Raw genomic sequence first — 12,000 nt, 5'->3', positions numbered from 1 at the left:
GTCCCCGCCCGGCCCCCGTCCTCCCGCTCGCGGCGCTTTGAACCCAAAAGAGGAGTGGGAGAAGGAGTCAGCCTCCGCAAACCCCAAGAGCAGCCTCTACTCCGCTGGGCGCCGCCATCTTGTGTGCAAAGGGGCGGGACAAGAAGCACGACAAGGAGGGCGGGACCACAAACTCTGGCCAATCGGTGAGAGCCAACGGCAGGAATGGCGAGCACTCATTGGTCCGTTTGAATGGCGCCCAAACATATTTACTTTCCAAAGGAAGAGGGCGGAGACAGATTAAAACTCCCGCCCCCTGGTGCGGTGATTGGTCCGTTGATAGGCGGAATCGGAATACGCGCTCCGAGCCCCGCCCTCTAAAAAAGGAGCCGGTTCCTGGAGGCAGCTAAATTTGGGTGTTTTTTTGTTTTGTCAGAGTCGCGCTCTGCCACCCAGGCTGGAGTACAGTGGCACGCTCACAGCCACCGCAACCTCGACCTGCTGGGCTCAGGCGACCCTTCCGCCTCAGCCTTCCAAGTAACTGGAACTACAGGCGTACGCCAACATGCCCGGCTAATTTTTTTGATTTATTGTAGAGATGAGGTCTCGCCAAGTTGCCCAGGCTGGTCTCGAACTCTTGGGCTCAGGCAATCCTCTCAGCTCGGCCTCCCAAAGTGCTGGTATTATAGAAGTGAGCCACCGCCCCTGTCCTTTGGGTGATTTTTTTTCTCTTGGCTCCTGAACATGAATTTTTTAGGCTCAGTCGGGTTCTAGGAAAAGCACCGCCTTCGCAGCCTACTAAGATCCGTTTCCTCGTCCTCTCCGATTACTTTATTTATTCTATCATGTATTGAGCTCCTTCAATGCATTGAGGATATAAAAAATACATTTAAGACAGTGCTGCTCTCAAGCCATTCACAAGGGGAAACATTGTTCTAGGGGATTCCCAAACTGCTATTCCCAACTTTCTTCATCAGGCTTTTTCAACATCCTCCGGAGATTACTTCATTGTCATCGCAAAAAGAGGCCACAGGTTGGAAACAGCTCAGCTTCCTACCCAGGCCTTAATAATTTGTTTGCTTGAACAATCTAGTTAGATATCTACACGGCTCCAGGTTCCTCGGGAAGTTGCTCTTTTCTTTAATACTCAAAACATATTTGAAACCCGTCCCAGATACACTGTTTTCTACAAGCTTCAAAGATACTCAGGGTACGCTTAGGGGAGTTATGTGTCCCCTGGTCACCTTTGCTTAATTTCCTACTTACAATGAATTCTCCATGTCCACTCTGTTCTGGACTCATGGTAGTGTCTTCCTCTCCTCCTCCTATCCTGAACACGACCGAGTCCTTCACTCCCCAAAACATCACTGGCTTGTGTACAGGGTAGAAAAAAAGAAAAACCTGGGCAACCCCCTCGGATCCCCTCCCACTGTGGGAACTTTTCTCTCCTCTCAATAAATCCTGTGAAAGAAAGGAAGGAAGGAAAGACAGAAAAGAAAGAGCTGAGGTGTGCAGCAAACCTTTACTCAGGCATTGGGGTCAGAGTAGGAGTTACACTAGAGTGCAGAAGCAAGGACTGCTATTTCTTTTTTTTTTTTGAGTTGGAGTCTCACTCTGTCGCCCGGCCACTGCAGCCTCAACCTGCTGGGCTCCGGTGATCCTTCCGCCTCAGCCTTCCAAGTAGCGCTACCACGCCCGGCTGATTTTTTGATTTATTGTAGAGATGAGGTCTCACTGCCCAGGCGGGTCTCGAACCCGCAGGCTCAGGCAATCCACTCACCTCAGCCTCCCAAAGGCGCGGGATTACAGGCTGAGCCACCGAGCCCAGCTTGGACTGCTATTTCTAAAACTCCACTGGCTTTCCCCTATACTTTCTCACTGCTGTCAAGCCCCAACTTGATTTTCTCAGGCCCCTTCTGTTCCTCTTCCTTTTGAGGATGCCCCTTTTCTTCTCCAGCCTTCAGAAGCCAACTTCCCAACGCTGATTTTCCAGAATATAAAGGGTGGGGGGAGGGACCAAAAAAAACCGAGTTATTTTTTAGAGGGTGGGTCTCTTGTAGTACAGGCTTCCCCATCAGCATCAGTGTACCAGCTAGAGTTGATGTGAGAGGCTGTTAGGCTTCAGTGAATTTTTTTTTTTTTTTTGGAGATATTTTTCAATGTGTTTGCCCATTTCATGATGGGTGACTTATGAGCACACCTGCCCACACCACCCTGAGTGTTCAGCAGTTTTTGGTCAAAACCCAAGTGACCTTTTTTTGTTTGTTTGTTTCCCTGGATGAAAAAAGTTCTCAAAAGAAAACATTTTGGCAATGTGGAAGAGGTGAAACAGAAAACAGCAGAAGCACTAAAAGGCATCAAAATTGACAGGTTCAAAAACTGTTTTGAGCTGCAGGAAAAGCATTTCTATAAATGTATTGCATCAGCCGGGCTCGGTGGCTCAGCCTGTAATCCCAGCACTTTGGGAGGCTAAGGTGAGTGGATTGCCTGAGCCCGCGAGTTCGAGACCTGCCTGGGCAGGCGAGACCTCTACTCCACAATAAATCAAAAAATTAGCCGGGTGTGGTAGTACCCGCCTGTAGTTCCAGCTACTTGGAAGGCTGAGGTGGAAGGATCGCCGGAGCCCAGCAAGTCGAGGCTGCGGTGGCCGGGAGCAGCCACTGCACTCCAGTCTGGGCGACAGAGTGAGACTCCAACTCAAAAAAAAAATTTTTTTAAATAAATAAATAAATGTATTGCATCAAATGGAGCATACTTGGAAAATGACTAAAGTTTAAACATGTGAGAATAAATACACAGGCCAGGCTCAGTGGCTCAGCCTGTAATCCCAGCACTTTGGGAGGCCAAGGCTAGTGGATTGCCTGAGTCCACAGGTTCGAGACCCACCTGGGCAACTTGACGAGACTTCATCTCTACAATAAATCAAAATTAGCCGGGTGTGGTAGCGCATGTCTGTAGTTCCAGCTACTTGGAAGGCTGAGGTGGAAGGATTGCCAGAATAAATACACAATTTTTTATAAATAAATTCCAGGGTTTTTTTCCTTTCCCCCTTTTGTCCCCTCTCATAGTGTATGTCTACTCCAAGCCTAATCCAAGCCTTGAGCACAAAATGCTCATCTCTCTAAACAAAGGAGAATACTATAAAGATTAGCTATGGTCTGGGCATGATGATTCACACCTGTAAAACCAACACTTTGGGAGGTAGAGGTGAGAGGAAGGATTGCCTGAGCCACTGCACTCCAGCCTGAGCAACAGAGTGAGACTCTGAGTCAATCAATCAACCAATCAATCAATCAATAAGATTAGCTGTATCCCCCGTCCAGATTATGGTCTGCTGTGATTATTTTTGCTGATGCTATTTTTATTGTCCCACTATGCATCCTTTCCCCGGTTTCTTTTTCTTTTTTTTGTTTTTTTTTTTTTTAGTTGGAGTCTCACTCTGTCACCCAGGCTGGAGTGCAGTGGCTCAGGCAATCCTGTCTCTCAAAGTGCGGGGATTATAGGCGTGAGCCACCACACCCAGCCTCCCCAGTTTTAAATCTTGGGGAATGTGCCTACCTCCTTTTCAAGATATTCAATCCCATCAACCTCTCCTCTCCTCTTTGGGGATCTTACTTGTCCAGTGAACACCACATTGTTATTAATCAATCTTTCTGCCACACTTGACACCACTGACCACTTCCTCCACCCTTGGCCGCAGGGACAATTCTCTTTCCTATAGTCTATTTCCATCATGGCCTCCTCTCCTGTATACCTGATTTTTTTTTTTTTCCGAGTTGGAGTCTCACTCTGTCGCCCAGGCTGGAGTGCAATGGCACGCTCACAGCCACTGCAGCCTTGACCTGCTGGGCTCAGGTGATCCTTCCACCTCAGCCTTCTAAGTAGCCAGAATTACAGGCATGCACTACCACGCCTGGCTAATTTTTTTGATTTATTGTAGAGATGAGGTCTCGCCAAGTTGCCTAGGCAAGTCTCCAACCCACGGACTCAGGCAATCTACTGACCTCGGCCTCCCAAAGCGCTGGGATTACAGGCTGAGCTACTGAGCCCAGCCAGTTCATTTCTTTTCTTACCCAAGTGCTTCTACTGCTCAAATCCTCTCCCGCACAATCCACAGACCTTTGTGGCTTTTGTGCACAGTTGCCTCATGTCTCAGGATTGGATTTAGAGATGTGCAGAAGTGTTTCTCTGGGTCTGAACAGTGTTATTTCCGGAGCTGTGCCATCACGCCCAGCTAATTTTTTTTTAATTTATGTATTGTAGAGATGAGGTCTTGCAAAGTTGCCTGGGCTGGTCTTGAACCCATGAGCTCAGGCAATCCTCTCACCTCGGCCTCCCAAAGTGCTGGGATTATAGTCGTGAGTCACTGCACCCGGCCTATATACTTGCTGATTTCTCATTCTATGTCTTCAGCTGGAAACTCTCTTGCAGCTCCAGCTGCTTCCTGGACAAGGACAGCTCCTGCATATATCCTACTGGTGCATCACACTCAATGTGCCCCAAATCAAACTTGGCAAACGTCCTGTATCTACCCCGTATGCAATTAACCGACCACTCTTCCACACGAAGAAGCATATAGAGACCTTCTCAGAGTCGGCAGGATCGTCGAAGAGTATCTCCATTAGCTTGAGACCAAGACCTCCCCTTTGAGTGATCTGAGATTCATTCAAAGTCACCTTTAATGACACCGGGGAAACACAGCTGGTAACCCTGCTTCAGACTCAACTGACTTTAGGGAGGAAGTTCAAACTGTTTGCCAGTGTGAGTCCTAGGGATTGAGAAGAAAATAAGCCAGATACGAGAGAACTGAATGCCTGGAAGCCCTGTCCTTGCAGAATTGCAGAATGGAAGATGTCGTGGCCTGAACTAAAGCCCTCTAGGGGCCTACTGCTCTACTAGGGGCAGCAGCTGGTTTCTGCTGTTGTGCTAACTGCAGGGATTTTGTTTTGCGTGGTGAAAGACTCTAGCTGGGACAATGGAAAGGATTTTTAGAGGTTAGGAAGGGTTGAGGATTAACAGATTGGGAAAAACCAGAAAAGAATGTCTAACTCAGGAGTTTTGTGCTACTGGGTGCACTCTAACCCTCCTCTTCATCTATCTCTTCATCAAGATTGCCATGGTTTTAGAGCCGAATTGTTTAAATTTAATTTTGTTTTAATTTCGCAAGTCATTCACCAGGTCCCAAAGTCAACACGAGATAAAAGGCACATTCACAGTTTTTCTATCATCCTTGCCTCTCCACCCTGCTCCCTCCCAGGTACCACCCAAGCACGTCATAAGCACCCTTAAAAAATGTCTTCATAAAAGAACATATGAGCCAGGCTCGGTGGCTCAGCCTGTAATCCCGCGCCTTCGGGAGGCTGAGGTGAGTGGATTGCCTGAGCCCGCGGGTTCGAGACCCACCTGGGCAACTTGGTGAGCCCTCATCTCTACAATAAATAAAAATGAGCCGGGCGTGGTAGCACGCGTCTGAAGTTCCAGCTACTCGGAAGGTTGAGGCGGAAGGATCACCGGAGCCCAGCAGGTTGAAGCTGCAGTGGCCAGGAGCGGAGCACTGCACTCCAGTCTGGGTGACAGAGTGAGACTCCAACTCAAAAAAAAAAAAAAGAACATATGGCTGGGCGCGGTGGCTCAGACCTGTAATCCCAGTACTTTGGGAGGCCAAGGTGAGAGGATCGCCTGAGCTCAGGGGTTCGAGACCAGCCTCATCTACAATAAATCAAACAATAAGCCAGGCATGGTGTCACATGCCTGTAGTTCCAGCTACTTGGAAGGCTGAGGCAGAAGGATCCCCTGAGCTCAGAAGGTTGAGGTTGCAGCAGCCGTGAGCAGTGTGCCACTGCACTCCAGCTTGGGTGACAGTGAGACTTCAACTCAAAAAAAAATAATAGTAACACACAGGTCTTGGTCAACAGGGTGAAAGAAAAAAATTTAAAAGAATCTCATGGGGTCCTCTGTCATTCCGGACCCCACAACTCCAAACATCAGCTCTGGAAATAACACTGTTGAGACCCAGAGAAACACTTCTGTACATCTCATAATCCAATCCTGAGACATGAGGCAACTGTGCACAAAAGCCACAAAGGTCTGTGGATTGTGCAGGAGAGGATTTGAGCAGTGGAAGCACTTAGGTAAGAAAAGAAATGAACTGGCTGAACTCGGTAGCTCAGCCTGTAATCCCAGCGCTTTGGGAGGCTGAGGTGAGTGGATTGCCTGAGTCCGTGGGTTCAAGACCTGCCTAGGCCACCTAGCGAGACCTCATCTCTACAATAAATAAATAAAAAAATTAGCCAGGCGTGGTAGCGCGTGCCTGTAATTCTGGCTACTTAGAAGGCTGAGGCGGAAGGATTGCCAGAGCCCAGCAGGTCAAGGCTGTGGTGGCCGGGAGCGTGCCACTGCACTTCAGTCTGGGCGACAGAGTGAGACTCCAACTCAAAAAAAAAAAAGAAAAGAAATGAACTAATTAACTGATTGAGTCCTCGCTTTTCTTCCTCTTCCAACTTGTGGTTCCAGAAGTACTTAGAAATTAATACCTGTATTTGCAAAAATGGCTGGGGAACATTGTGCAATATTCATTTATATTTCTCTTTAAATTTGTGTATGTGTAGATCTAGGTGAAACATGCATGTGTATTTAACTGGTTTTATCCCAGTTTTTTGTTTGTTTTTTGAGGCATGTTCTCACTCTGTCGCCCTGTCTGGAATGCAGTGGCAAGATCACAGCTCACTACAACCTCGACCTCCTGGGTTCAGTCAATCCTTCTGCCTCAGCCTTCAGAGTAGCTGGGACAACAGATGCACACCACAAACTCCCAGTTAATTTTTTTATTTTATTGTAGAGATGAGGGGGTCTCACTATGTTGCCTAGGCTGGTCTCAAACTACCAGGCTCAAGCAATTCTCCCACCTCGGCCTCCCAAAGTACTGAGATTACAGGCGTGAGCCACCACACCTGACCTATCCCAGTACTGACTTAAGGAAATAACTGGAGGGGAAAGCTACTTACGATTTAAGGCATTGATTTAAAAGATTGTCAAGAGCAAGCCTGTGATTACCACATTGACATGGTTAGTGAAGTTGAAGGTGAACAACCCAGAATTTTGGTCAAAAAATCAGAAGCATTTTTTGTGACACATGACCTGCATGGCACATAGATGAACCTGTTAGAAGATCCAGCCTAGGCTGGGCTCGGTGGCTCAGCTGGTAATCCCAGCACTTTGGGAGGCCAAGGCAAGTGGATTTCCTGAACCCGTGGGTTCGAGAGCAGTCCAGAAAACTTGACGAGACCTTGTCTCCACAATAAATCAAAAATTAGCCAGGCATGGTAGCATGCACCTGTAGTTCTGGCTACTTGGAAGGCTGAGGCGGAAAGATCACCAAAGCCCAACAGGTCAACGCTGGAGTGGCCGTGAGCGTGCCATTGCACTCCAGCCCGGGTGACAGAGTGGAACTCCAACTCAAAAAAAAACAGAAGATCCAGCCTAATTGTGCTGATAATAATGACATTTTCTAAAACAATAAAACTATTATGCGCGCGCCTGTAGTTCCAGCTACTTGGAAGTCTGAGGCGGAAGGATCGCCGGAGCCCAGCAAGTCAAGGCTGCGGTGGTCGGGAGCAGCCACTGCACTCCAGTCTGGGCGATGGAGTGAGACTCCAACTCAAAAAAAAAACCATTCTGAATCTGCCTGCCCCAAAATGAGACATCTTGGGAAAGAAAAAAACTAGAAGAATGACAAGAGTTAAGCAAAATAACAGATTAGCAAATAAAGAGTAAATGATGGTCTCAAGTGGAAAATGAAATTACTCAAGAACATGCACTATACACAGATATTTGAGATGGGCTGTTACTTATTATTAATAATATTAACAAAAGTGTAACAAAAACACTAAATTTAGTTTGATTATTTTACATTTGTAAAAACAAATGCTGGCCAATATCAATTTATTATTATTAACTGAGGTCCATAGTTTACTTATTATTACTACTGAAGTCCACTGGGTTCACTTGTGGTGCTGGACATTCTATGGTTTTTTGTTTGTTTGTTTTGAGTCAGGATCTCACTCTGTCACCCAGGCTAGAATGCAGCAGCACGCTCATGACCACAGCACCCTCGACCCGCTGGGCTCAGGTGATCCTTCCACCTTAGCCTTCCATGTAGCTGGAACTACAGGCATGTACCACCACGCCCCACTAGTTTTTAAAATTTATTTATTGTAGAGACCAGTTCTCGCCATGTTGCCCAGACCGGTCTGAACTCCTGAGTTTAGGCAATCCTCTCACCTTGGCCTCCCAAAGTGCTGGGATTACAGGCATGAGCCACCACATCTGGCTTTTGGGTTTTGACAAAAGCATAATGACATACATCCGCCGTTATAGTTTCATAAGGAACAGTTTCATTTTCTAAAAACCCTCTGGGTTGTTTCTATTCATACCTCCTTCCCCCCAAACCCCTGGTAGCCACTGATTGCTTATTGTTTCCATAATTTTACCTTTTCTAGAATATCATATAGTTGGAATTGTACACTACGTAGCTTCAGATTGGCTTCTTTCACTTAGCAAAACTGACTTTAAGTTCCCTGCATGACTTTCTATGTTGCTCAGGCTGGTCCAGCATTCCTGGACTCAATCCTCCCGCCTCAGCCTCCCAAGTAGCATGCCTGGCTAATTTCTTTATTTTTTGTAGAGACGAGCTCTTGCTATGTTGCCTGGGCTGGTCTCGAACTCCTGGGCTCATGCAATCCTTTCACCTCCGCCCTCCCAAAGTGTTGGGATTACAAGTGTGAGCCACTGCACCTGGTTCCCTTGAGCTATTTTTATCAGATTTGTTTTTCGTAATGGCATGGATGTAGCCATTCTGAAATTGTTATTTTATATGTATCACAACACCGAATAAAATGAGTAAATATTGTTGGAAGCCAGAAGTCTTTCTATGGCAAAAGGAAGATATGAGGCCAGGCTCAGCCTGTAATCCCAGCACTTTGGGAGGCTGAGACGAGTGAATTGCCTGAGCCGGCGGGTTCAAGACTCACCCGGGCAATTTGGCGAGATCTCGTCTCTACAATAAATCAGTCGCGCATGGTAGCACGTGCCGGCTACTTGGAAGACTGAGGATTGCTGGAGCCCAGCCGATTGAGGCTGCGGTGGCCAGGAGTGTGAAACTGCACTCCAGTCTGGGCGACAGAGTGAGATTCCAACTCACAAAAAAAAAAAAGAAAAAAGATATGAACATGGAACACAGAAAGGCAAGATAAAAGCCCATGGAGCAGATTCAGAATTGGAAGTTATCAGCAGGAATTGAAATATAGACATATGAGTTCTTACTCTGTTCACTGAAAGAAGGGCCCAGAAGCAATGGCATCCTAGTCGCAATGAGCACACTGAACTTAGAACACTGTTGTGAAAGTGATCCCAAAAAATGATGGGGAAATGGAGGAGTGGGGTGTCAAAGGACAGAGTAGCCAGCTCAAAGGTGGCCAAATCTGGGTGACTTACAGGATCAAAATAAGTAAGGACAGTGATGGAATAAAACCCATTGAGGCCAAGGGCAGTGGCTCACATTTATAATCCCAGCACTTAGGGAGGATTGCTTGAAGCCGGGAGTTCAGGACCAGCCTAGGCAACATAGTGAGATCCCATTGCTACCAAAAAAAATTGAATAAGATAGGAATCCATGACTCCAAATTGATAATAAAAAGATTCAGATAAACAAATACATGCAGAGGAGGGGCTCTTCTTTATTGTCAAATGCTGGCAGATACTTGTGGAAGAAGGGGCTGAGGTGAAAATCATCGCATTACATCATAGTAAAGATAAGCTCAGGCTTGAACCATCAAGGATGCTAATACTACATATTAGCTTGTGATGTTCCAATCTGGGATATACAGCCATAATTTAAGCACATGGCTAAATGAGATAAAACCAAATTGGCAAACATGAAAGATAAAGCCTGAGAAATCGTTATAAAGGAGAGTAATGAGACCTGACAACGAAATGCAATAAGGAACTCTGGTCTGGATCCTATACCAGAGAGAAAAGCAAATGCTGGGAGGAACATTATTGGTTTTTTTGTCAAAATGGAATAGGAACCATGGATTAGAACTTAAGTCTGTTATTATTTTTATTTTTTTAAAAGACAGGGTCTTAGCCGGGCTCGGTGGCTCAGCCTATAATCCCGCGCCTTTGGGAGGCTGAGGTGAGTGAATTGCCTGAGCCCGCGGGTTCGAGACCCGCCTGGGCAGCGAGACCTCATCTCTACAATAAATCAAAAAATGTAATTCCGGCTACTCGGAAGGCTGAGGCGGAAGGATCGCCAGAGCCCAGCAGTCGAGGCTGCGGTGGCCGGGAGCGGCCACTGCACTCCAGTCTGGGCGACAGAGTGAGACTCCAACTCAAAAAAAAATAATAAATAAATAAATATAATTAAAAATTAAAAATTAAAAAAATAAAAGACAGGGTCTTGCTCTGTTGCCCAGGTTGTAGTGCAGTGTTGCAATCAGAGCTCATCGCAGCATCAAACTCCTGGCCTCAAGCAGTCCTCTCATCTCAGCCTGAATAGTTGAAACTAAAGGCACACACCACCATGCCTGGCTATTTTTAAAAATTTCTTGTAGATACGGGGTCTCGCTATGTTGCCCAGGCTGGTCTCGAACCTCCTGGCCTCAAATAATTCTGTCTTGGCTTCCCAAAGTGCTAGGATTACAGGCGTGAGCCACTGCACCTGGCCAAATCTTTTAAATTCCGTAACTGTCCTATGGTCATTTTGGAGATCTTGTTTTTAGAAAATACTGAAGTTTTTTGGTTTTTGTTTTTGAGTTGGCATCTCACTCTGTCACCCAGGCTGGAATGCAGTGGCACGCTCACAGCCACCACAGCCTCAACCTGCTGGGCTCAGGCAATCCTTCCGCCTCAGCTTTCCAAGTAGCTGGAACTATAGGCATATGCCACCACACCCAGCTGATTTTTTAAAATTTATTGTAGAGATGAGATCTCACCATGTTGCCCAGGCTGGTCTCAAACGCATGGGCTCAGGCAATCCTCTCGCCTCCGCCTCCCAAAGTGCTGAGATTACAACCAGCACGCCCAGCATTACTTAAGTATTATACTAAGGGGTATAGGGACATGATGTATACAACCTATTCTCAAGTGATTCATAAAAAATTAAGTAATGATAACATGCATACATATATGATGTGGTGATGAATAAATAAAGCAAAAAAAAAAAAGTAGCAAACTGTAGCCAGGTGCAATGGCTCACGTCTATAATCCCAGCACTTTGGGAGGCAGGGGTGAGGGGATTACCTGAGCGCAGGGTTTGAGACCAGCCTGGGCAATTTGGCAATTATTGTTTTTTTTTGTCAAAATGGAATAGGAACCATGGATTAGAACTTAAGTCTGTTATTATTTTTATTTTTTTAAATAATTTTAATTTTTTTTTATCATCTCTACAATAAATTAAGAAAAATTAGCCAGGCATGGTGGCAAATAGTTCCAGCTATTTGGAAGCCTGAGGCGGAAGATCACCTGAGCCCAGCAGGTAGAGGCTGCGGCGGCCATGAGCATGCCACTGCACTACACCCTGGGGGACAGAGTGAGACTCTGACTCAAAAAAAAAAAAAAGATTAATTGGTGACTCTAGGTACAGAATATGCCAGGACTCTTCATGCTATCCTTGCCTCAAGTGCTCTCTGTCTAGATGTCACCTCTAGTTTTGCTGCAGGGCTGCCATCACTCAGGATGACTTGAAATGAGACCCAGGAGTCTACTCAACTCATCCATCCTGCTTTGCAGCTCCGCGTCCTCCCAACTACTCCATAAGGTAAGGGAACAATTCAAAATAGGGACACCAGAGGGCGCCCTCAGGCCAAGAAGTCCAGAAACCATGGTCCACCTAAATTGTAATTTCACACATTTTTCCGTTGCTCAAGAACCTTCAGCCGGGCTTGGTGGCTCAGCAATCCCGCGCCTTTGGGAGGCTGAGGTGAGTGGACTGCCTGAGCCCGCGGGTTCAAGACCCGCCTGGGC

General features: G+C 46.5%; 1 protein-coding gene across 1 annotated transcript in view; it reads left to right on the top strand.

Moving 5' to 3' along the window:
• The window catches only part of MCAM (melanoma cell adhesion molecule), a 39,525-nt gene that overhangs the window by 11,814 nt on the left and 15,711 nt on the right, over positions 1-12,000 (top strand). The gene's annotated exons all lie outside the window — the stretch shown is intronic.

Source organism: Carlito syrichta, unplaced genomic scaffold (genome assembly GCF_000164805.1).
Source record: "Carlito syrichta isolate Samal-C Ts95f unplaced genomic scaffold, Tarsius_syrichta-2.0.1 Scaffold309899, whole genome shotgun sequence".
Lineage (NCBI taxonomy): Eukaryota > Metazoa > Chordata > Mammalia > Primates > Tarsiidae > Carlito > Carlito syrichta.
This window is presented reverse-complemented; position numbering and strand designations above follow the sequence as displayed.